This window comes from Scyliorhinus torazame, chromosome 5, assembly GCF_047496885.1.
Source record: "Scyliorhinus torazame isolate Kashiwa2021f chromosome 5, sScyTor2.1, whole genome shotgun sequence".
Lineage (NCBI taxonomy): Eukaryota > Metazoa > Chordata > Chondrichthyes > Carcharhiniformes > Scyliorhinidae > Scyliorhinus > Scyliorhinus torazame.
Window position 1 is genome coordinate 323007671 of NC_092711.1, and position 24567 is coordinate 323032237.

The 24567-nt window shown below is 52.1% G+C and overlaps 1 long non-coding RNA gene across 1 annotated transcript in view; it reads left to right on the plus strand.

The window, feature by feature from the left end:
- LOC140422813 (uncharacterized) overlaps positions 1 to 24567 on the plus strand; it is a 254025-nt gene that overhangs the window by 107377 nt on the left and 122081 nt on the right. The window contains exon 2 of the long non-coding RNA XR_011947620.1: positions 5234 to 5301. This is a non-coding gene — a long non-coding RNA (uncharacterized lncRNA). The remainder of the gene's footprint in view (positions 1 to 5233; positions 5302 to 24567) is intronic.

Sequence of the window (24567 nt, forward strand, 5' to 3'; positions counted from 1 at the left end):
ATGCAGCATTCCCTCAGCTCCGCACTACAATGCAGCATTCCCTCAGCTCCACACAGCAATGCAGCATTCCCTCAGCTCCGCACTACAATGCAGCATTCCCTCAGCTCCACACTGCGATGCAGCATTCCCTCAGCTCCACACTGCAATGCAGCATTCTCTCAGCTCCACACTGCAATGCAGCATTCCCTCAGCCCTGCACTGCAATGCAGCATTCCCTCAGCTCCACACTGCAATGCAGCATTCCCTCAGCTCCACACTGCAATGCAGGATTCCCTCAGCCCCACACTGCAATGCAGCATTCCCTCAGCTCGACACTGCAATGCAGCATTCCCTCAGCTCAACACTGCAAAGCAGCATTCCCTCAGCACCACACTGCAATGCAGCATTCCCTCAGCTCGACACTGCAATGCAGCATTCCCTCAGCTCCACACTGCAATGCAGCATTCCCTCAGCTCGACACTGCAATGCAGCATTCCCTCAGCCCCACACTGCAATGCAGCATTCCTTCAGCTCGACACTGCAATGCAGCATTCCCTCAGCTCCACACTGCAATGCAGCATTCCCTCAGCTCGACACTGCAATGCAGCATTCCCTCAGCTCCACACTGCAATGCAGCATTCCCTCAGCCCCACACTGCAATTCAGCATTCCCTCAGCACCTCACTGCAGTGCAGCATTCCCTCAGCTCCACACTGCAGTGCAGCATTGTCCCATCTCCACACTGCAATGCAGCATTGTCCCATCTCCACACTGCAATGCAGTATTCCCTCAGCCCCGCTCTGCAATGCAGCATTCCCTCAGCCCCACACGGAAATGCAGCATTCCCTCAGCACCGCACTGCAATGCAGCGTTCCCTCAGCTCGACACTGCAATGCAGCATTCCCTCAGCCACACACTGCAATGCAGCATTCCCTCAGCACCGCGCTGCAATGCAGCATTCCCTCAGCTCGACACTGCAATGCAGCATTCCCTCAGCTCGACACTGCAATGCAGCGTTCCCTCAGCTCCACACTGCAATGCAGCATTCTCTCAGCTCCACACTGCAATGCAGCATTCCCTCAGCCCTGCACTGCAATGCAGCATTCCCTCAGCTCCACACTGCAATGCAGCATTCCCTCAGCTCCACACTGCAATGCAGGATTCCCTCAGCCACACACTGCAATGCAGCATTCCCTCAGCTCGACACTGCAATGCAGCATTCCCTCAGCTCAACACTGCAAAGCAGCATTCCCTCAGCACCACACTGCAATGCAGCATTCCCTCAGCTCGACACTGCAATGCAGCATTCCCTCAGCTCCACACTGCAATGCAGCATTCCCTCAGCTCGACACTGCAATGCAGCATTCCCTCAGCCCCACACTGCAATGCAGCATTCCCTCAGCTCGACACTGCAATGCAGCATTCCCTCAGCTCCACACTGCAATGCAGCATTCCCTCAGCTCGACACTGCAATGCAGCATTCCCTCAGCTCCACACTGCAATGCAGCATTCCCTCAGCCCCACACTGCAATGCAGCATCCCCTCAGCATCACACTGCAGTGCAGCATTCCCTCAGCTCCACACGGCAGTGCAGCATTGTCCCATCTCCACACTGCAATGCAGCTTTCCCTCAGCCCCACACTGCAATGCAGTATTCCCTCAGCCCCGCTCTGCAATGCAGCATTCCCTCAGCCCCACACGGAAATGCAGCATTCCCTCAGCACCGCACTGCAATGCAGCGTTCCCTCAGCTCGACACTGCAATGCAGCATTCCCTCAGCCACACACTGCAATGCAGCATTCCCTCAGCACCGCACTGCAATGCAGCATTCCCTCAGCTCGACACTGCAATGCAGCATTCCCTCAGCTCGACACTGCAATGCAGCGTTCCCTCAGCTCGACACTGCAATGCAGCATTCCCTCAGCCCCGCACTGCAATGCAGCATTCCCCCAGCTCGACACTGCAATGCAGCGTTCCCTCAGCCCCGCACTGCAATGCAGCATTCCCCCAGCTCGACACTGCAATGCAGCATTCCCTCAGCTCCACACTGCAATGCAGGATTCCCTCAGCCCCACACTGCAATGCAGCATTCCCTCAGCTCGACACTGCAATGCAGCATTCCCTCAGCTCAACACTGCAAAGCAGCATTCCCTCAGCACCACACTGCAATGCAGCATTCCCTCAGCTCGACACTGCAATGCAGCATTCCCTCAGCTCCACACTGCAATGCAGCATTCCCTCAGCTCGACACTGCAATGCAGCATTCCCTCAGCCCCACACTGCAATGCAGCATTCCCTCAGCTCGACACTGCAATGCAGCATTCCCTCAGCTCCACACTGCAATGCAGCATTCCCTCAGCTCGACACTGCAATGCAGCATTCCCTCAGCTCCACACTGCAATGCAGCATTCCCTCAGCCCCACACTGCAATTCAGCATTCCCTCAGCACCTCACTGCAGTGCAGCATTCCCTCAGCTCCACACTGCAGTGCAGCATTGTCCCATCTCCACACTGCAATGCAGCTTTCCCTCAGCCCCACACTGCAATGCAGTATTCCCTCAGCCCCGCTCTGCAATGCAGCATTCCCTCAGCCCCACACGGAAATGCAGCATTCCCTCAGCACCGCACTGCAATGCAGCGTTCCCTCAGCTCGACACTGCAATGCAGCATTCCCTCAGCCACACACTGCAATGCAGCATTCCCTCAGCACCGCGCTGCAATGCAGCATTCCCTCAGCTCGACACTGCAATGCAGCATTCCCTCAGCTCGACACTGCAATGCAGCGTTCCCTCAGCTCCACACTGCAATGCAGCATTCTCTCAGCTCCACACTGCAATGCAGCATTCCCTCAGCCCTGCACTGCAATGCAGCATTCCCTCAGCTCCACACTGCAATGCAGCATTCCCTCAGCTCCACACTGCAATGCAGGATTCCCTCAGCCACACACTGCAATGCAGCATTCCCTCAGCTCGACACTGCAATGCAGCATTCCCTCAGCTCAACACTGCAAAGCAGCATTCCCTCAGCACCACGCTGCAATGCAGCATTCCCTCAGCTCGACACTGCAATGCAGCATTCCCTCAGCTCCACACTGCAATGCAGCATTCCCTCAGCTCGACACTGCAATGCAGCATTCCCTCAGCCCCACACTGCAATGCAGCATTCCCTCAGCTCGACACTGCAATGCAGCATTCCCTCAGCTCCACACTGCAATGCAGCATTCCCTCAGCTCGACACTGCAATGCAGCATTCCCTCAGCTCCACACTGCAATGCAGCATTCCCTCAGCCCCACACTGCAATGCAGCATCCCCTCAGCATCACACTGCAGTGCAGCATTCCCTCAGCTCCACACGGCAGTGCAGCATTGTCCCATCTCCACACTGCAATGCAGCTTTCCCTCAGCCCCACACTGCAATGCAGTATTCCCTCAGCCCCGCTCTGCAATGCAGCATTCCCTCAGCCCCACACGTAAATGCAGCATTCCCTCAGCACCGCACTGCAATGCAGCGTTCCCTCAGCTCGACACTGCAATGCAGCATTCCCTCAGCCACACACTGCAATGCAGCATTCCCTCAGCACCGCACTGCAATGCAGCATTCCCTCAGCTCGACACTGCAATGCAGCATTCCCTCAGCTCGACACTGCAATGCAGCGTTCCCTCAGCTCGACACTGCAATGCAGCATTCCCTCAGCCCCGCACTGCAATGCAGCATTCCCCCAGCTCGACACTGCAATGCAGCGTTCCCTCAGCCCCGCACTGCAATGCAGCATTCCCCCAGCTCGACACTGCAATGCAGCATTCCCTCAGCTCCACACTGCAATGCAGCGTTCCCTCAGCCCCGCACTGCAATGCAGCATTCCCTCAGCTCCACACTGCAATGCAGCATTCCCCCAGCTCGACACTGCAATGCAGCATTCCCTCTGCTCCACACTGCAATGCAGCGTTCCCTCAGCCCCGCACTGCAATGCAGCATTCCCTCAGCTCCACACTGCAATGCAGCGTTCCCTCAGCCCCGCACTGCAATGCAGCATTCCCTCAGCTCCACACTGCAATGCAGCATTCCCTCAGCCCCACACTGCAGTGCAGCATTCCCTCAGCTCCACACTGCAGTGCAGCGTTCCCTCAGCTCCACACTGCAGTGCAGCATTCCCTCATCTCCACACTGCAATGCAGCATCCCCTCAGCATCACACTGCAGTGCAGCATTCCCTCAGCTCCACACGGCAGTGCAGCATTGTCCCATCTCCACACTGCAATGCAGCTTTCCCTCAGCCCCACACTGCAATGCAGTATTCCCTCAGCCCCGCTCTGCAATGCAGCATTCCCTCAGCCCCACACGGAAATGCAGCATTCCCTCAGCACCGCACTGCAATGCAGCGTTCCCTCAGCTCGACACTGCAATGCAGCATTCCCTCAGCCACACACTGCAATGCAGCATTCCCTCAGCACCGCACTGCAATGCAGCATTCCCTCAGCTCGACACTGCAATGCAGCATTCCCTCAGCTCGACACTGCAATGCAGCGTTCCCTCAGCTCGACACTGCAATGCAGCATTCCCTCAGCCCCGCACTGCAATGCAGCATTCCCCCAGCTCGACACTGCAATGCAGCGTTCCCTCAGCCCCGCACTGCAATGCAGCATTCCCCCAGCTCGACACTGCAATGCAGCATTCCCTCAGCTCCACACTGCAATGCAGCGTTCCCTCAGCCCCGCACTGCAATGCAGCATTCCCTCAGCTCCACACTGCAATGCAGCATTCCCCCAGCTCGACACTGCAATGCAGCATTCCCTCTGCTCCACACTGCAATGCAGCATTCCCTCAGCTCCACACTGCAATGCAGCATCCCCTCAGCCCTGCACTGCAATACAGCATTCCCTCAGCTCCACACTGCAATGCAGCATTCCCTCAGCTCCACACTGCAATGCAGCATTGCCTCAGCTCCGCATTACAATGCAGCATTCCCTCAGCTCCACACTGCAATGCAGCATCCCCTCAGCCCTGCACTGCAATACAGCATTCCCTCAGCTCCACACTGCAATGCAGCATTCCCTCAGCCCCACACTGCAGTGCAGCATTCCCTCAGCTCCACACTGCAGTGCAGCATTGTCGCAGCTCCGGACTGCAGTGTCAGCTTTGGGTTTTGTGCTCTGGTCCTGGTTTAGGGACCTGTGACTCTGAGGTGTTTCCAAGTTAGCCGCAGCTGATGTGCAATTGACTTGAAAAAGTTTTCTTTTTTTTTGCTTTTTCCTCCAGAGCACTGAATGAATCTGAAAATGCTGAGAGACAAATGACTGGTTTGCCACTGGCTATACGTCGAAAAGGTAAGTATTTCCTGACAGTTTTCTTACTTAAAATATATTCACTGGGTGTGGGTGTCAATAGCATTTACTGTATATTATCTTATCATAGCATTTACAGTGCAGAAGGAGGCCATTCGGCCCATCGAGTCTGCACCGGCTCTTGGAAAGAGCACCCTACCCAAGGTCTACACCTCCCCCCTATCCCCATAACCCTGTAACCCCACCCAACACTGAGGGCAATTTTGGACACTAAGGGCAATTTACCATGGCCAATCCACCTAACCTGCACATCTTTGGACTGTGGGAGGAGACCGGAGCACCCGGAGGAAACCCACGCACACACGGGGAGGATGTGCAGACTCTGCACAGGCAGTGACCCAAGCTGGAATCGAACCTGGGACCCTGGAGCTGTGAAGCAATTGTGCTATGCACAATGCTACCATGCTGCCAAGCTTGATCAGTATTCTTTGCCCATTCCTAATTGCCCTTGAGAAGGTGGCGATGAGCTGCCTTCTTGAACTGCTGCAGTCCCTGTGTTGTCAGAACATCCACAGTGCTGTCGGGGAGGGAGTTACAAACATAGGAACAGTAAACAGGAGCAGGAGGAGGCCATTCGGCCCTTCTAGCCTGCTCTCCATTCATTATGATCGTGGCTGATCATCAACTCAGTAACCTATTGCCACTTACCCCCATATTCTTTCACCCCTTTATTCCCATGAGCTCTATCAAACTCCTTGGAAACGTTTTGCCCTCAACTGCTCTCTGTGGTAGCGAATTCCACAGGCCAACCACTCTCTGGGTGTAGAGATTTCTCCTCATCTCAGTCTTGAATGATCTACCCCACATCGTCAGACTGTGACCCCTAGTCCTGGGCAGCCCCACCATCGGGAACATCCTTCCTGCATCTACCCTGTCTGAATTTTCCTGGGTTCTGTGAGATGTCTCCCCCCCCGCCCGCCCCCGCCACACTGTTCTAATCTCCAACAAATATGATCCTAACTGACTGAATCTCTCCCCATACGTCAGTCCTTCCTTTCCAGGTATCAGTCTGGTAAATCTTTGCTACACCTCATCCACAGCAAGACATCCTTCCTCAGATCAGGAGACCGCAAATGCCCACAATATTCCAGGTGTGGCCTCACCAGGGCCCTGTACAATTGCAGCAACAATCCCTGCTCCTGTACTCCAATCCTCTCATAATGAAGGCCAACATACCATTCGCCTTCTTTACTGCCTGCTGTACCTGCTGCTTACCTTCAGCGACTGCTGTACGATAATTGCCTACCTGTTTTTGCTACCTCACATTTATCCACATTTTACTGCATCTGCCAAACATTTACCCACTCACTCAACTTGTCCAAATCACACCGAAGCATCTCTGCATCCTCCTCACAGCTCACCCTCTGACCCAGCTTTCTGTCATCTGCAAATTTGGAGATATTACATTTTGTTCTCTCATCTAAATCATCAATATATTGTGAATAGCTGGGGTCCCAGCACCGATCCCTGCGGTACCCCACTAGTCACTGTCAGACATTTAGAAAAAGACCTTAGCATTTGATAAAGTTCCCCATGGTAGGCTTCTGCACAAAGTAAGGAGGCATGGGATATTGGGAAATTTGGCCAGTTGGATAACGAACTGGCTAACCGATAGAAGTCAGAGAGTGGTGGTGGATGGCAAATATTCAGCCTGGATCCCAGTTACCAGTGGCGTACCGCAGGGATCAGTTCTGGGTCCTCTGCTGTTTGTGATTTTCATTAATGACTTGGATGAGGGAGTTGAAGGGTGGGTCAGTAAATTTGCAGACGATACGAAGATTGGTGGAGTTGTGGATAGTAAGGAGGGCTGTTGTCGGCTGCAAAGAGACATAGATAGGATGCAGAGCTGGGCTGAGAAGTGGCAGATGGAGTTTAACCCTGAAAAGTGTGAGGTTGTCCATTTTGGAAGGACAAATATGAATGCGGAATACAGGGCTAACGGTAGAGTTCTTGGCATTGTGGCGGAGCAGAGAGACCTTGGGGTCTATGTTCATACATCTTTGAAAGTTGCCACTCAAGTGGATAGAGCTGTGAAGAAGGCCTATGGTGTGCTCGCGTTCATTAACAGAGGGATTGAATTTAAGAGCCATGAGGTAATGATGCAGCTGGACAAAACTTTGGTAAGGCCACATTTGGAGTACTGTGTACAGTTCTGGTCGCCTCATTTTAGGAAGGATGTGGAAGCTCTGGAAAAGGTGCAAAGAAGATTTACCAGGATGTTGCCTGGAATGGAGAGTAGGTCTTACGAGGAAAGGTTGAGGGTGCTCGGCCTTTTCTCATTAGAGCGGAGAAGGTTGAGGGGCGACTTGATAGAGGTTTATAAGATGATCAGGGGAATAGATAGAGTAGACAGTCAGAGACTTTTTCCCCAGGTGGAACACACCATTACAAGGGGACATAAATTTAAGGTGAAAGGTGGAAGATATAGGAGGGATATCAGAGGTAGGTTCTTTACCCAGAGAGTAGTGGGGGCATGGAATGCACTGCCTGTGGAAGTAGTTGAGTCGGAAACATTAGGGACCTTCAAGCAGCTGTTGGATAGGTACATGGATTACGGGAAAATGATATAGTGTAGATTTATTTGTTCTTAAGGGCAGCACGGTAGCATTGTGGATAGCACAATTGCTTCACAGCTCCAGGGTCCCAGGTTCGATTCCGGCTTGGGTCATTGTCTGTGCGGAGTCTGCACGTCCTCCCCGTGTCTGCGTGGGTTTCCTCCGGGTGCTCCGGTTTCCTCCCACAGTCCAAAGATGCGCGGGTTAGGTGAATTGGCCAATGATAAATTGCCCTTAATGTCCAAATTGCCCTTAGTGTTGGGTGGAGGTGTTGACTTTGGGTAGGGTGCTCTTTCCAAGAGCTGGTGCAGACTCAAAGGGCCGAATGGCCTCCTTCTGCACTGTAAATTCAATGATAATCTATGATTAATCTAGGACAAAGGTTCGGCACAACATCGTGGGCCGAAGGGCCTGTTCTGTGCTGTATTTTCTATGTTCTATGTTCTTACCGACCTGTTAATCCCTACTCTTTGTCTCCTGTCTGCCAACCAGTTTTTTATCCATCCCAATACACTCCCCAATCCCATGCGCTTTAATTTTACACACTAATCTCTTATGCGGGACTTTGTCGAAAGCTTTCTGAAAGTCCAAATAAACCACATCCACTGGCTCCGCCTTGTCAACTCTTCTAGTTATATCCTCGAAGAATTCCAGTAGATTTGTCAAGCATGATTTCCCCCTTCATAAATCCATGCTGACTCTGTCCGATCCTGCCTCTGTTTCCCAAGTGCATTGCGCTATAATAGACACTAACATTGTGCCCACTACCGACGTCAGGCTTACTGGTCTACAATTCTCTGTTTTCTCTCTACCTCCCTTTAATTAGTGGGTTTACATGAGCGGCACAGTGGTTAGCACTGCTGCCTCACAGCGCCAGGGACCCGGGTTCAATTCCAGCCTCGGGTGACTATCTGTGTGGAGTTCTCCCCGTGTCTGCTTGGATTTTCTCCGGGTGCTCCGGTTTCCTCCCACAGTCCAAAGATGTGCAGGTTAGGTGAATTGGCCGTGCTAAATTGCCCCCTACTGACCCCAAAAAAAGGTTAGGTGGGGTTATGGGGGATACGGGGTTAGGGCATGGCCTGAGTGGGGTGTTCCTTCGGAGGGTTGGTGCAAACTTGATGGGCTGAATTGCGTCCTTCTACACTGCAGAGGTTCTATGATACACCCTCTGTTCCAGAACCTATAGAATCTTGGAAGGTGGCCGCCAGTACATCCACTATTTCTAGGGCCACTTCCTTAAGTACTCTGGGATTCAGATTATCAGCCCCTGTGGATTTATCAGCCTTCAACCCATCAATTTCCCCAACAGCATTTCCCTACTAATACTGATTTCCTTCAGTTCCTTCCTCTCAGACAATCCTGCATTTACCAACATTTCTGGTACTTTATTTATGTCCTCCAAAGTATGTGTTTAGTTGGTCAGCCATTTCTTTGCTCCCCATTACAGGTTTCCCTGATTCTGACTGTAAGGGACCTACATTTATCTTCACCAATCTTATCCATTTAAAAAAATTTAGAGTACCCAATTATTTTTGTTCCAATTAGGGGCAATTTAGCGTGGCCAATCCACCTACCCTGCGCATCGTTGGGTTGTGGGGGCGAAACCCACATAAACACGGTAAGAATGTGCAAACTCCACACGGACAGTGACCCAGAGCCGGGATCGAACCTGTGACTCCAGACCCACAGCAATGTGGTTGACTCTTAACTACCCTCTCTGAAATGGTCACTCAGTGTTGTATCAATCCGATACAGAAATGTAGCAATGTGAGTGTAGCAGTATGAGCACGGTTCAAAAAGGGGGCACTGGCAGTCTTGAGGGGTGGAATATCTGTAGTTTGTGGGATATGAGGCCGTACAATTTCCAGAAATATTTCATATGGTGTGTTAGAAGTGATAATTATAATAATAATAATCATAATCTTTATTGTCTCAAGTAGGCTTACATTAACACTGCAATGAAGTTACTGTGAAAATCCCCTAGTCGCCACATTCCGGCGCCTGTTCGGGTACACAGAGGGAGAATTCAGAATGTCCCATTCACCTGGCAGCATGGCTTTCGGGATTTGTGGGAGGAAACCGGAGCACCCGGAGGAAACCCACGCAGACACGGGGAGAACGGTCAGACTCCACAGACAGTGACCCAAGCCGGGAATCAAACCCGGGACCCTGGCGCTGCGAAGCAACAGTGCTAACCACTGTGCTACCGTGCTGCTGTTATGGGCCAAGGTTTAGAGAACCCCAAAGTGTATCATGGAGTTCACCTGACCCACAACTTTTAATAGATTGTGGTATGGGGAGCACACGGCCCACTCTGCAGGTGTGGTACAGCAGAAATGGAAAAGTATTTTTTAGAGCAAAACAATGTTTATTCTATGAACTCAAGTTAACCTTTTTAAAACATACAGTGAACATCTTAGCAACCATCAATTCAAATACAACCCCCAAAGAATACAACACTAAGTAATTATTACTTTCGTTTTAACATCCATAAGATCTGAAAAGGACTCTGTCAGGTCAGTGAGGCAAGGCTGTGTTTTCTAAAGCCATTTTGAGTGCCGTTATTGATCACTGAAAGATTCAGGTGATAGCAGACCCGATACGGTGCTTTCCAGCACCTCTCCGACCACCAAAGACAAATTTACAGACATAACATTTCTTCCTTCTGTAAAAATTATTTTTTTGGATGTGGGATTTGATGGCAAGGCCAGCATTTGCTCGCCATCCCTAGTCCCCACTGTACCACACGATGTCTTGCTCACTCGGCCACTTCAGGGGGCAGTTAAGAACCAACCCACTTTGGTGTGGGTCTGAAGCTCCACATTGACCCAAACTGGGGGAAGAATTTCAGTCAACCAAATGGTTCATTACAGTAACTGGACTGCGTTGTGTTCATTTATACATGGGGTTCCCGCAAAACCTTCACAATGTCCTGTGTTCCCCTGATGTGGAGCAAAGATTCAGAGGTGACGTAATCAAAGTGTTTAAAATGTGAAAAGGATTTGGTAGAATTGATACAGAGAAACTATTTCCTCTGGCCTGGGAATCAAAAATTCTGAATATAAACTTAAAATTAGAGCTAGGCTGTTGCAGGGTGATGTCAGTGAGCACACAAAGGGGAGCACCAATCGAAACCCTCGCCCCAAAACGCAATGGGTGCTGGAATCAATTGGAACTTTTGGAGCTTTCAACACTGAGGTGAATAGTGTTTTGTTAGCTAATGGCATCTGGGGATGATGGAGTGAAGGCAGGTATACATAGATGAGGTACAGACCACATGTGATCTTATGGAACAGCAGGTCAGGTTCGAGGGGCTGAGTGGCCTATTCCTGTTTCAATATTCCTGTTCGTATTAAATGATCAGAATTGAGCATAACTGAATTTCAGTGCACAGCAAAAGTAACAAGGTGGTTGATGCGCCACAATGAACATCAGATTTTCAATATACATCACTATCACCTTGATCCTGTGATTGGAACTTTGTGCTGGATCTTTACTCCCGCATCCACACCGCAAGTTTAGCGTTGGTCCAAAGTGGTTCCAGCTCCTCACAAAGGACAAAACCTGAGTAGGACAAATTTGACGTTAAGCCCCAAAGTGCCACGGTGAAGCCCAGCGGGATTCCCTCTCCCAATATCTGATACAAACTGCGAGTGCCGATCCAAGCTGCACTCACACTATTCCCAGCAACGTTGGCTCAGAGCCAAACCACTTCACACCAGGTGCTACAGCTGTAGTGTGAATGCACGCTCACAATTATAACCCCCCACCGGTCCCCGCCCCCAGCCCGCCAAATAATGATGCATCGTCCAAAGCATGTTTGATTTCCATCCTCATAATTCTCCCAGTCCATTGTTTACCACACAACCTAGACTTTAGGGAGAAAACAGCTTGTCCATTACATTATCAGAGGCCTGAGTGATTATGCTGCTTGTAAAACTATCCCCTGCTACTTTCTTTCACTTAATGCATTTCATAAACATTTCTGGAGGCAACTACAATTATTTTTAAAGCATTCTTAACATTACTTGGATGACTACCATAAGCAAACTGTGCCCAGCGAGATTCGGCTCAGGGTGATAAAGTCTAATTATTTCCTGATATTCCACACATCACGGGCTGACTCCAGGAGACTGCGTTATGATTGTTTTGTTGGAAAATGTGAGTTAGAGGCAGGCGCTGGGTAGCAGCTGACTCATTTCCTCACTGCTTCATTATGTCATTGGGGCTGTGAACCAGGGGCCTGCTTGGAAGAGACAAGACAAAGTGAATTCTGCAACCTTTAGACCCAGCCTGGATTCTCAAACCGAAACGGGTAGATTTTAGTTGGGGTTATGGAATTGGGAGACCAGGAGCAAAGATGAGCAATTCAGGTGCAGGCAAAGACCGACTGTGTCCTCATTGTATAACTGTCGGTGGGTCACAATCCTGCAACTCTCTTTCAAACAAGTGGACCCACTATCACAGGGACTGCAGTGGTTCAAGAAGGCAGCTTACCTCCACCTTCTCAATGTCAAACAGGATGGGCAATAAATACTGGCCTGGCCAGCGATGCCCATGCCCCGTGAACAAATTCAACATTTTTTTTACAATTGCATGCGGGAACAAGGTTGTAAGGATGAATATCCTTCTCCTGTCCCAATGTGACTTACTGAATGATCACTTTGTGCAGCTGTACATTGCATCAACTCACTGGTTTAGGCATGTTGCTGTTTTATAATCTCAAGCATTGAGAACCTGAGCCCTCGAGTTCATGTGACAGGGAAGCATTGGAAAGTTTCACCTGTGCCAGGCAGGATGGAGAGTTTGGAGCTGGATTTAGTTCACTCCGGGGTCCTGGAACCCATTTTCCACGTAAATCGCGTTAGAAACCTGGGACCTCCTCTCCTGAAAACTGCTGTAATTGCCGAGGGGGTGAATTGACTCAAGACGGTGAGTGATGAATTTTTGTAAGTTAATGATATTGAACAAACGCGGTTAACTGGAGTTGAGGTACAGATCAGCTGTGATCTAATTCAATGCTGGAATAGACCTGAATGGCCGGCTCCTGTCCCAATGATTCCTCTGCATTTCTCACAGTTCCTTAAATTCCAACAGTTAGTGTTAATGATTGAACCCCTGACCAAACCATTCCCAAATTGTGTGATAATGGTCTGTGTTTGCTCCTCCAGAATTCTATTCCTTATACACTCAGTAGACCTCAGTTGAAACCATAATGCTGGAGGCCTGTCTCGTTCCCACCAGGACCTTAAATCTGGTTCAAAATCTTTACTAGAATACAGTAAACAATTCCAGAAGCGATTGACTGTGTGGTGCAATATTCTCCACTTGCCCGGATGAATGCAGCTCAAGAAGCTCAGCACCATCCAGGACGAAGCAGCCCGCTTGATTGGCATCCCATTCACCAATTTAAATGTTCACTCCCTCCACCACTGACACACAGTGGCAGCCATGTGTACCATCTACAAGTTGCACTGCATTAACCAAAGCTCCTTACACAGCACCTTCCAAACCCACGGCCACTACCATCTAGAAGGACAAGGGCAGCAGATACCTGGGGACCCCACCACCTGGAGGTTCCCCTCCGAGTCACTCACCACCCTGACGTGGAAATATATCGGCCGTCCCTTCACTGGCACTGGGGCAAAATCCTGGAACTCCCTCCCTAACAGCACTGTGGGTGTACCTACATCAAATGGACTGCAGCGGTTCAAGAAGACATCTTACCCCCACCTTTTCAAGGGCAATGATTTCTAGCCGAGCCAGTAATTCCCCATACCAAGAATGAATTTGTCTTTTCAAGTCTGGATTACAAGATCTTCAAATCCAGCTGCGATTCTCACCCCATTAAAATCGCAACTCTACAAGCTCCGCATGTGCGACTAAGTCAATGTCTTGTTTGTCTAACTTAACTTACTGGTAGGGTAGAAGTACAGTGTTGGCCTAATTTCACAAAGGAGGGAAGAGAGATATGTCAGCTGATGTATCTTTCTGAATGGGAGATCACAGTCTACTAGACAGCTACAGTTACAAATCCTAAACATCCATCCAGACATTTCTGTTTCAAACTTCATTATTCAGACCGATCCGATATGATTCTTTTCGCACTTTGTACTTCCTGCCACATTATATTTGCCAGACCCGAGCTATGAGCTGAACAATCATGAGCAACAAATGTAAAGTTGGGCTGGATTTTACAGGCGGGAAGGGACCTGAGTTCGAGGGGAGAATCCAACCGTATTATCTTCTCGCCCTGCAGACAATTAACGCTCATCGGTCAGGCTGTTAATTGGCTTGAACCTCTAAGAGCTGCCAGCCAATTCGAGGTTCGTCAGCTGACCGGTCCCAGCAGCACCACCTGGAACAGTGACCACAATTGGGGCTGCATTGAGTCCCAATGTCAATGGAGCTGAATGTAAATGTAAGGGTGGGATTATCACTGGGGTCATGTTGGTAGGCACCAGCAAGGGAGCAGGGAGGTAGGGAGCCGAGTTGGATGTGGGGTAATTCCGGGTGGAATGCCGGGTGGAATTACTTTGGGGACCTCCATTGCACACCTGGGGAATGGGGATCCATAAAGGAGGTAACTGCCAGCCAAGCCACTAACCTGAGCTGGGAAATTTCCTGGGCCACACACTTGGTGTCAACCTCTCACGCTCTTTCTTAAATTCCCATAGCGGCAGGAGGAAGCTCAAGTGGCCATTAGCTGGTCACTTTAGAACATCAATTGGCACATGGGTGGGTGGTCCATAGACCCCTCCTCTATCCTGGTAAGACTACAGCGGGAGCAGGTATGGGTATGAGCAGGTAGGTGCCAGGGACAGTGCAAAAGGCATGGTGGCCAAAATCCAGCCTGTTGTCACTGAACGCATTATTGAACCGTGTTTAAAGAATCTTGTAAAATGTGTCAGCTGAACATGATTCATCTGCAGAGAGGCAATCCCACCAGAACCTTTCATCAGCCGCAATACAAACTTAACTGGTCACATTTGTACCATCATTCTCAGAGGCTGGGGGTGCGATTTAACAGGAAAAAAACAGTCTATTTTGGGCACGTTTAGTGAGGGGCACCGAGAATGACTCGACTATTAAATGGCCTCGGTGAGCAATGGCCACACTTACCTTAATTTCCTGCATTGCCGAGAGATTGCAGCTCCATTTTTAAAAGCCACCTCAATTTCCCGACTCCCCTCGGAACCCCCACCATGGCCTCTGGACCACCCCACAATGCTCCAGCTTAGTTGTTAGGAGGGGTCATAAAACCCTCCCCTCAGAAGGACAGGGCACTTCCAGGCCCAATACCCTGGCATGGGCAACCTTGCACATTGGCACCTTGGCACTGCCAGCCTGGCACCCTTGCAGTGCCCCTGCCAACCTGACAGTGCCACCCATATTTGTGGCGAGGTTTCCAAGGAGCAGTCGTTCATTCCCGGGCCCTGGGAGCATCGGGTGCCGACATATTTAAATATGTAAATCTAGATCTTGCCCAGAGAGGGTGATATTCAGATCACCACATCTCATGAGATCTACGATCTCGTGAGGTGTTCCGAGCATCACAAGTCTCGCGAAAGACCTATTGCGAGATTTAATGCTCTCATCACATCACCAAGTTGGGCGCGATGAGGCCATTCGCCCTAAATGTTGAGTTTGGTAACAATTTTCCTTCTTTATAAATTCTGCGCATTTCTAAATTATAACCATCATCGGTTGACCTTGCTAGACCTCCTGTGACCTTTGTCTGTTCTAGTGGCACGCCTGTGTCACTGGCCAGGTAGATACAAACCACTACTTCAGGTATCAGGTTTGGAAGGTGCTGTTGAAGGATATTTGGCAAGTTGTTGCAGTGCATCTTGTGAATGGTGCAGACTGCTGCCACTGTACGTCAGCGGTGGAGGGAGTGAATTCCTTCAAACCAAAGCAAGACCATGAATCCTGTGATTCAGACTGTTCACCATTTCCTTTGGTGAACTGGTGGGTGGTGTGGCCGGGTCAGCCTAAGCTGGTTGTGGGGCATGCTGTTGGTTAATTCCAGTGTTCGCTCATCCGCCTCTTTATGATGGTTCCTCCAGTTTCTTCACATAAGGGGAAGAGGACTTTGGGAACTCTCACCCTCTGTGGATGCTGATGGTCAATTGGGGTTTTCAAGACATTTTGGGGATTAGGATGTCCAGGGATATGGAGCAAAGGCAGATGAATGGGATTGAGGTACATTTCAAACATAAAATAATTGAATGGATCTTGAGGCTGAATCGCCTCCTCCAGTTTCTATGTTCTAAGGGGGTCCTGCTCCCCTCCAAACGGTCTTTCTGTAGGTTGCCAGGCAACCTAGCACTCATCTCAATCAGGACCAGCATTGTTGCTATCACTACAGTGAGTGATTCTAACACCTGTCCCAATTTAGAGGTGAAGAATGTTTATGCTGAATAAGGGAATACGCATCCATTCCAGAATCTTCTCAAGCAGCGAATGGATAAAAGAGGTGCTAAGTTCCCTAACCCCCCCCCCCAGCTGGCGTGAACTTGCGCATGTGTGCTACGGCCGACGTGAACTGACGCATGCGCGCTAGTTGCCTTCTCCGCGCCAGTCCCGACGCAACATGGCGGAGAGCTACAGGGGCCCGGCACGGAGGAACATGGGCCCCCACCAGGACAAGCCGGCCCGCCGATCAGTAGGCCCCGATCGCGGGCCAGGCCACGGTAGAGGACCCCCCCGGGGTCGCGTCCCCCCCCGCAGGATGAACACCGAGATCCCGCCGGGTAGGACCACACGTGGACGATGGCGGTGGGACTAGGCCTATCTCGGCGGACACTTGGCCCAACGCGTGCGGAGAATCGCCGGGGGGGGGGGTGGCGCACATAGAGCGGCCTCCGACCGGAGAATCGGCCGACCGGCGTCGGAGTGGCGTCGCGTGAATCGTGCCCACCCCCCCGGCAATTCTCCAACCCGGCCCGGGTTCGGAAAATCCCGCCCTCTGTCTATAATTCCCGCTGCCTCAGAAAGGCAGCCAGCATAATTAAGGACTCCACGCACCCCGGACATTCTCTCTTCCACCTCCTTCCGTCAGGAAAAAGATACCAAAGTTTGAGGTCACGTGCCAACCGACTCAAGAACAGCTTCTTCCCGACGGCCATCAGACTTTTGAATGGACCTACCTCATTAAGTTGATCTTTTCTCTACACCTTGCTATAATATAACTGTAACATTATATTCTGTAGTCGCTCCTTCCTTCCCTATGTACGGTATGCAATGTTTGTACAGAATGCAAGAAACAATACTTTGCACTGTATACTAATACATGTGACAATAATAAATCAAATCATGATTTACAAACAGCTAAAGGGTTGTGAGAGGTGGAGTGATGTTGTTCAGGGTCATTGCGGTTTCCTGGTACTCATTTCAAAAAGCTTCAGCAGTCAGAGAGACATTTTGCAGAACAATCCTTCTCCTGATTTACCAAGGTTTTATTACTAATCTTCTCCCTCCCAAAAGATTCGGAAGGAAAGATTTGCATTTATGTAAATATTTCAGAACCACTGAAGTCCCAAAGTAACGTACAGCCAATGAACTACATTTGAAATGTTTGGAAATACGACGCACTGTTGTAATAATAATAATCTTTGTTATTGTCACAAGTCGGCTAACATTACGACTGCAATGAAGTGACGAGGAAAAGCCCCTAGTCGCCGCAGTCCGGAACCTGTTAGGGTACAGAGAGAATTCACAATCTCTCAACTGTAATGTAGGAAACAAGGCAGTCGATAAACACACAGCAAGATTCCACTAACAGCAATTCGATAAGAACCAGATCATCCATTTTAGTGATCTTTAGCACGGACGCTCTGACAGTGCAGCACTCCCTCAGTACTGACCCTCTGACAGTGCAGCACTCCCTCAGTACTGACCCTCTGACAGTGCAGCACTCCCTCAGTACTGACCCTCTGACAGTGCAGCACTCCCTCAGTACTGACCCTCTGACAATGCGGCACTCCCTCAGTACTGACCCTCTGACAGTGCGGCACTCCCTCAGTTCTGACCCTCTGACAGTGCAGCACTCCCTCAGTACTGACCCTCTGACAGTGCGGCACTCCCTCAGTACTGACCCTCTGACAGTGCGGCACTCCCTCAGTACTGACCCTCTGACAGTGCGGCACTCTCTCAGTACTGACCCTCTGACAGTGCGGCACTCCCTCAGTACTGACCCTCTGACAGTGCGGCACTCCCTCAGTACTGATCCTTTGACAGTGCAGCATTCCCTCAGTACTGGGCCTCTGACAATGCGGAACTCCGTCAGTACTGACCCTCTGATAGTGTGGCACTCCCACAGTACTGACCCTCTGAAAGTGCGGCGCTCCCTCCGTACTGACACACTGACAGTGCAACACAACCTCAGTACTGACACTCTGACAGTGCGGCACTCCCTCAGTACTGACCATGTGACAGTGCGGCACTCCCTCAGTATTGACTCTCTGACAGTGCAGCACTCCCTCAGTACTGACCCTCTGACAGTGCAGCACTCTCTCAGTACTGACCCTCTGACAGTGCAGCACTCCCTCAGTACTGACCCTCTGACAGTGCAGCACTCCCTCAGCAGTGACCGTCTGACAGTGCAGCACTCCCTCAGTACTGACCCTCTGACAGTGCAGCACTCTCTCAGTATTGACCCTCTGACAGTGCAGCACTCTCTCAGTACTGACCCTCTGACAGTGCAGCACTCCCTCAGTACTGACCCTGTGACAGTGCAGCACTCTCTCAGTACTGACCCTCTGACAGTGCAGCACTCCCTCAGTATTGACCCTCTGACAGTGCAACACTCTCTCAGTACTGACCCTCTGACAGTGCAGCACTCTCTCAGTACTGACCCTCTGACAGTGCGGCACTCCCTCAGTACTGACCCTCTGACAGTGCAGCACTCTCTCAGTATTGACCCTCTGAGAGTGCAGCACTCTCTCAGTACTGACCCTCTGACAGTGCAGCACTCCCTCAGTACTGACCCTCTGACAGTGCAGCACTCTCTCAGTACTGACCCTCTGTCAGTGCAGCACTCTCTCAGTACTGACCCTCTGACAGTGCGGCACTCCCTCAGTACTGACCCTCTGAAAGTGCGGCACTCCCTCAGTACTGACAGTGTAGCACTCCCTCAGTACTGACCCTCTGACAGTGCAGCACTCCCTCAGTACTGACCCTCTGGCAGTACGGCACTCCCTCAGTACTGACCGTCTGACAGTGCAGCACTCCCTCAGTACTGACCCTCTGACAGTGCGGCACTCCCTCAGTTCTGACCCTCTGACAGTGCAGCACTCCCTCAGTACAGACCCTCTGACAGTGCGGCACTCCCTCAGTTCTGACCCTCTGACAGTGCAGCACTCCCTCAGTACTGACACTCTGACAGTGCAGCACTCCCTCAATACTGACCCTCTGACAGTGCGGCACTCCACAGTACTGACCCTCTGACAGTGCAGCACTCCCTCAGTACTGACCCTCTGACAGTGCAGCACACCCTCAGTACTGACCCTCTGACAGTGCAGCACTCCCTCAGCACTGACCCTCTGACAATGCGGCACTCCCTCAGTACTGACCATGTGACAGTGTGGCACTCCCTCAGTACTGACCCTCTGACAGTGCGGCACTCCCTCAGTATTGACTCTCTGACAGTGCAGCACTCCCTTAGTACTGACCCTCTGACAGTGCAGCACTCTCTCAGTACTGAACCTCTGACAGTGCAGCACTCCCTCAGTACTGACCCTCTGACAGTGCAGCACTCTCTCAGTATTGACCCTCTGACAGTGCAGCACTCTCTCAGTACTGACCCTCTGACAGTGCAGCACTCCCTCAGTACTGACCCTCTGACAGTGCAGCACTCCCTCAGTACTGACCCTCTGATAGTACGGCACTCCCTCAGTACTGACCCACTGACAGTGCGGCACTCCCTCAGTACTGATCCTCTGACAGTGTGGCACTCCCTCAGTACTGACCCTCTGACAGTGCGGCACTCCCTCAGTACTGACCCTCTGACAGTGCGGCGCTCCATCAGTACTGACCCTCTGACAGTGCAGCACTCCCTCAGTACTGACCCTCTGACAATGCGGCACTCCCTCAGTACTGACCATGTGACAGTGTGGCACTCCCTCAGTACTGACCCTCTGACAGTGCGGCACTCCCTCAGTATTGACTCTCTGACAGTGCAGCACTCCCTTAGTACTGACCCTCTGACAGTGCAGCACTCTCTCAGTACTGAACCTCTGACAGTGCAGCACTCCCTCAGTACTGACCCTCTGACAGTGCAGCACTCTCTCAGTATTGACCCTCTGACAGTGCAGCACTCTCTCAGTACTGACCCTCTGACAGTGCAGAACTCCCTCAGTACTGACCCTCTGACAGTGCAGCACTCCCTCAGTACTGACCCTCTGATAGTACGGCACTCCCTCAGTACTGACCCACTGACAGTGCGGCACTCCCTCAGTACTGATCCTCTGACAGTGTGGCACTCCCTCAGTACTGACCCTCTGACAGTGCGGCACTCCCTCAGTACTGACCCTCTGACAGTGCGGCGCTCCGTCAGTACTGACCCTCTGACAGTGCGGCACTCCCTCAGTACTGACCCTCTGACAGTACGGCACTCCCTCAGTACTGACCCTCTGACAGTGCAGCACTCCCTCAGTACTGACCCTCTGACAGTGCAGCACCCCCTCACTACAGATCCTTTGACAGTGCAGCACTCCCTCAGTACTGACCCTCTGACAGTGCAGCATTCCCTCAGTACTCACACACTGACAGTGCAACACAACCTCAGTACTGACACTCTGACAGTGCGGCACTCCCTCAGTACTGAGTCTCTGACATTGCAGCACTCCCTCAGTACTGACCCTCTGACAGTGCAGCACTCCCTCAGTACTGACCCTTTAATTGTGCGGCACTCCCTCAATACTGACCCTCTGACAGTGCAGCACTCCCTCAGTACTGACCCTCTGACAGTGCAGCACTCCCTCACTACTGACCCTCTGACAGTGCAGCACTCCCTCAGTACTGAGCGTCTGACACTGCAGCACTCCCTCAGTACTGACCCTCTGATAGTGCAGCACCCCCTCAGTACTGACACTCTGACTGTGCGGCACTCCCTCAATACTGACCCTCTGACAGTGCAGCACTCCCTCATTACTGACACTCTGTCAGGGCAGCACAACATCAGTACTGACGTTCGACAGTGCAGCACTCATTCAGTACTGTCCTTCTGACAGTGCAGCACTCCCTCAGTATTGACCCTCTGACAGTGCGGCACTCCCTCAGTACTGAGCCTCTGACAGTGCAGCACTCCCTCAATACTGACCCTCTGACAGTGCAGCACTCCCTCAGTACTGACCATCTGACTGTGCAGCACTCCCTCAGTACTGATCCTCTGACAGTGCAGCACTCCCTCAGTACTGGCCCTCTGACAGTACGGCACTCACTCAGTACTGACGCTCTGACAGTGCAGCACTCCCTCAGTACTGACCCTGTGACAGTGCAGCACTCCCTCAGTACTGACCCTCTGACAGTGCAGCATTCACTCAGTACTGACCCTCTGACAGTGCAGCACTCGCTCAGTACTGACCCACTGTCAGTGCGGCACTCCCACAGTACTGACCCTCTGACAGTGCAGCATTCACTCAGTACTGACCCTCTGACAGTGCGGCAATCCCTCAGTACTGACTCTCTGACAGTGCGGCACTCCCTCAGTACTGACCCTCTGACAGTGCGGCACTCCCTCAGTCCTGACCCTCTGACAGTGCAGCACTCCCTCAGTACTGACCCTCTGACAGTGCAGCACTCCCTCAGTACTGACCCTCTGACAGTGCGGCACTCCCTCAGTACAGATCCTCCGACAGTGCAGAACTCCCTCAGTACTGACCCTCGGACAGAGCAGCACTCCCTCAATACTGACCTTCTGACAGTGCAGCACTCCCTCAGTACTGACCCTCTGACAATGCGGCACTCCCTCAGTACTGACCATGTGACAGTGTGGCACTCCCTCAGTACTGACCCTCTGACAGTGCGGCACTCCCTCAGTATTGACTCTCTGACAGTGCAGCACTCCCTTAGTACTGACCCTCTGACAGTGCAGCACTCTCTCAGTACTGAACCTCTGACAGTGCAGCACTCCCTCAGTACTGACCCTCTGACAGTGCAGAACTCCCTCAGTACTGACCCTCGGACAGTGCAGCACTCCCTCAGTACTGACCCTCTGACAGTGCGGCACTCCTTCAGTACTGACCCTCTGACAGTGCAGCACTCCCTCAGTACTGACCCTCTGACAGTGCGGCACTCCCTCAGTACTGACCCTCTGACAGTGCAGCACTCCCTCAGTACTGACGCTCTGACAGTGCAGCACTCCCTCAGTACTGATCCTCTGACAGGGCGGCACTCCCTCAATACTGACCCTCTGACAGTGCAGCACTCCCTCAGTACTGACCCTCTGACAGTGCGGCACTCCCTCAGTACTGACCCTCTGACAGTGCAGCACTCCCTCAGTACTGACGCTCTGACAGTGCAGCACTCCCTCAGTACAGACCCTCTGACAGTGCAGAACTCCCTCAGCACTGACCCTTTGACAGTGCAGCGCTCCCTCAGTACTGACCATCTGACAGTGCAGCACTCCCTCAGTACTGACCCTCCGACTGTGCGGCACTCCCTCAATACTGACCCTCTGACAGTGCAGCACTCCCGCAGCACTGACACTCTGACAGGGCAGCACAACCTCAGTACTGACCTTCGACAGTGCAGCACTCATTCAGTACTGTCCTTCTGACAGTGCAGCACTCCCTCAGTATTGACCCTCTGACAGTGCAGCACTCCCTCAACACTGACCCTCTGACAGTGCAGCACTCCCTCAGCACTGATCCTCTGACAGTGCAGCACTCCCTCAGTACTGACCCTCTGACAGTGCAGCACTCCCACAGCACTGACCCTCTGACAGTGCAGCACTCCCTCAGTACTGACCCTCTGACAGTGCAGCACTCCCTCAGCACTGACCCGCTGACAGTGCAGCACTCCCTCAGTCCTGACCCTCTGACAGTGCGGCACTCCCTCAGTACTGACGCTCTGACAGTGCAGCACTCCCTCAGCACTGACCCTCTGACAGTGCAGCACTCCCTCAGCACTGACCGTCTGACAGTGCAGCGCTCCCTCAGTACTGACCCTCTGACAGTGCGGCACTCCGTCAGTACTGACCCTCTGACAGTGCAGCAGTCCCTCAGCACTGACCCTCTGACAGTGCAGCACTCCCACAGTACTGACCCTCTGACAGTGCAGCACTCCCACAGTACTGACCCTCTGACAGTGCGGCACACCCTCAGTACTGACCCTCTGACAGTGCAGCACTCCCTCAGTACAGACCCTCTGACAGTGCGGCACTCCCTCAGTACTGACCCTCTGACGATGCAGCCCTCCCTCAGGACTCACCCTCTGACAGTGCAGCACTCCCTCAGTACTGACCCTCTGAAAGTGCGGCACTACCTCAGTACTGACCATCTGACAGTGCAGCGCTCCCTCAGGACTGACTCTCTGACAGTGCGGCACTCCCTCAGTACTGACCCTCTGACAGTGCAGCAATCCCTCAGTACTGACCCTCTGACAGTGCAGCGCTCCCTCAGTACTGACCCTCTGAGAGTGCAGCATTCACTCAGTACTCACCCTCTGACAGTGCGGCACTCCCACATTACTGACCCTCTGACAGTGCAGCATTCACTCAGTACTGACCCTCTGACAGGGCAGCACAACCTCAGTACTGACCTTCGACAGTGCAGCACTCATTCAGTACTGTCCCTCTGACAGTGCAGCACTCCCTCAGTATTGACCCTCTGACAGTGCGGCAATCCCTCAGTACTGAGCGACTGACAGTGCAGCACTCCCTCAGTACTGATCCTCTGACAGTGCAGCACTCCCTCAGTACTGACCCTCTGACAGTACGGCACTCACTCAGTACTGACGCTCTGACAGTGCAGCACTCCCTCAGTACTGACCCTGTGACAGTGCAGCACTCCCTCAGTACTGACCCTCTGACAGTGCAGCATTCACTCAGTACTGACCCTCTGACAGTGCAGCACTCGCTCAGTACTGACCCTCTGTCAGTGCGGCACTCCCACAGTACTGACCCTCTGACAGTGCAGCATTCACTCAGTACTGACCCTCTGACAGTGCGGCAATCCCTCAGTACTGACTCTCTGACAGTGCGGCACTCCCTCAGTACTGACCCTCTGACAGTGCGGCACTCCCTCAGTCCTGACCCTCTGACAGTGCAGCACTCCCTCAGTACTGACCCTCTGACAGTGCAGCACTCCCTCAGTACTGACCCTCTGACAGTGCGGCACTCCCTCAGTACTGATCCTCCGACAGTGCAGAACTCCCTCAGTACTGACCCTCGGACAGAGCAGCACTCCCTCAATACTGACCTTCTGACAGTGCAGCACTCCCTCAGTACTGACCCTCTGACTGTGCAGCACTCCCTCAGTACTGACCCTCTGACAGTGCGGCACTCCCTCAGTACTGACCCTCTGACAGTGCGGCACTCACTCAGTACTGACGCTCTGACAGTGCAGCACTCCCTCAGTACTGACCCTGTGACAGTGCAGTACTCCCTCTGTACTGACCCTCTGACAGTGCAGCACTCCCTCAGTACTGACCCTCTGACAGTGCGGCACTCCTTCAGTACTGACCCTCT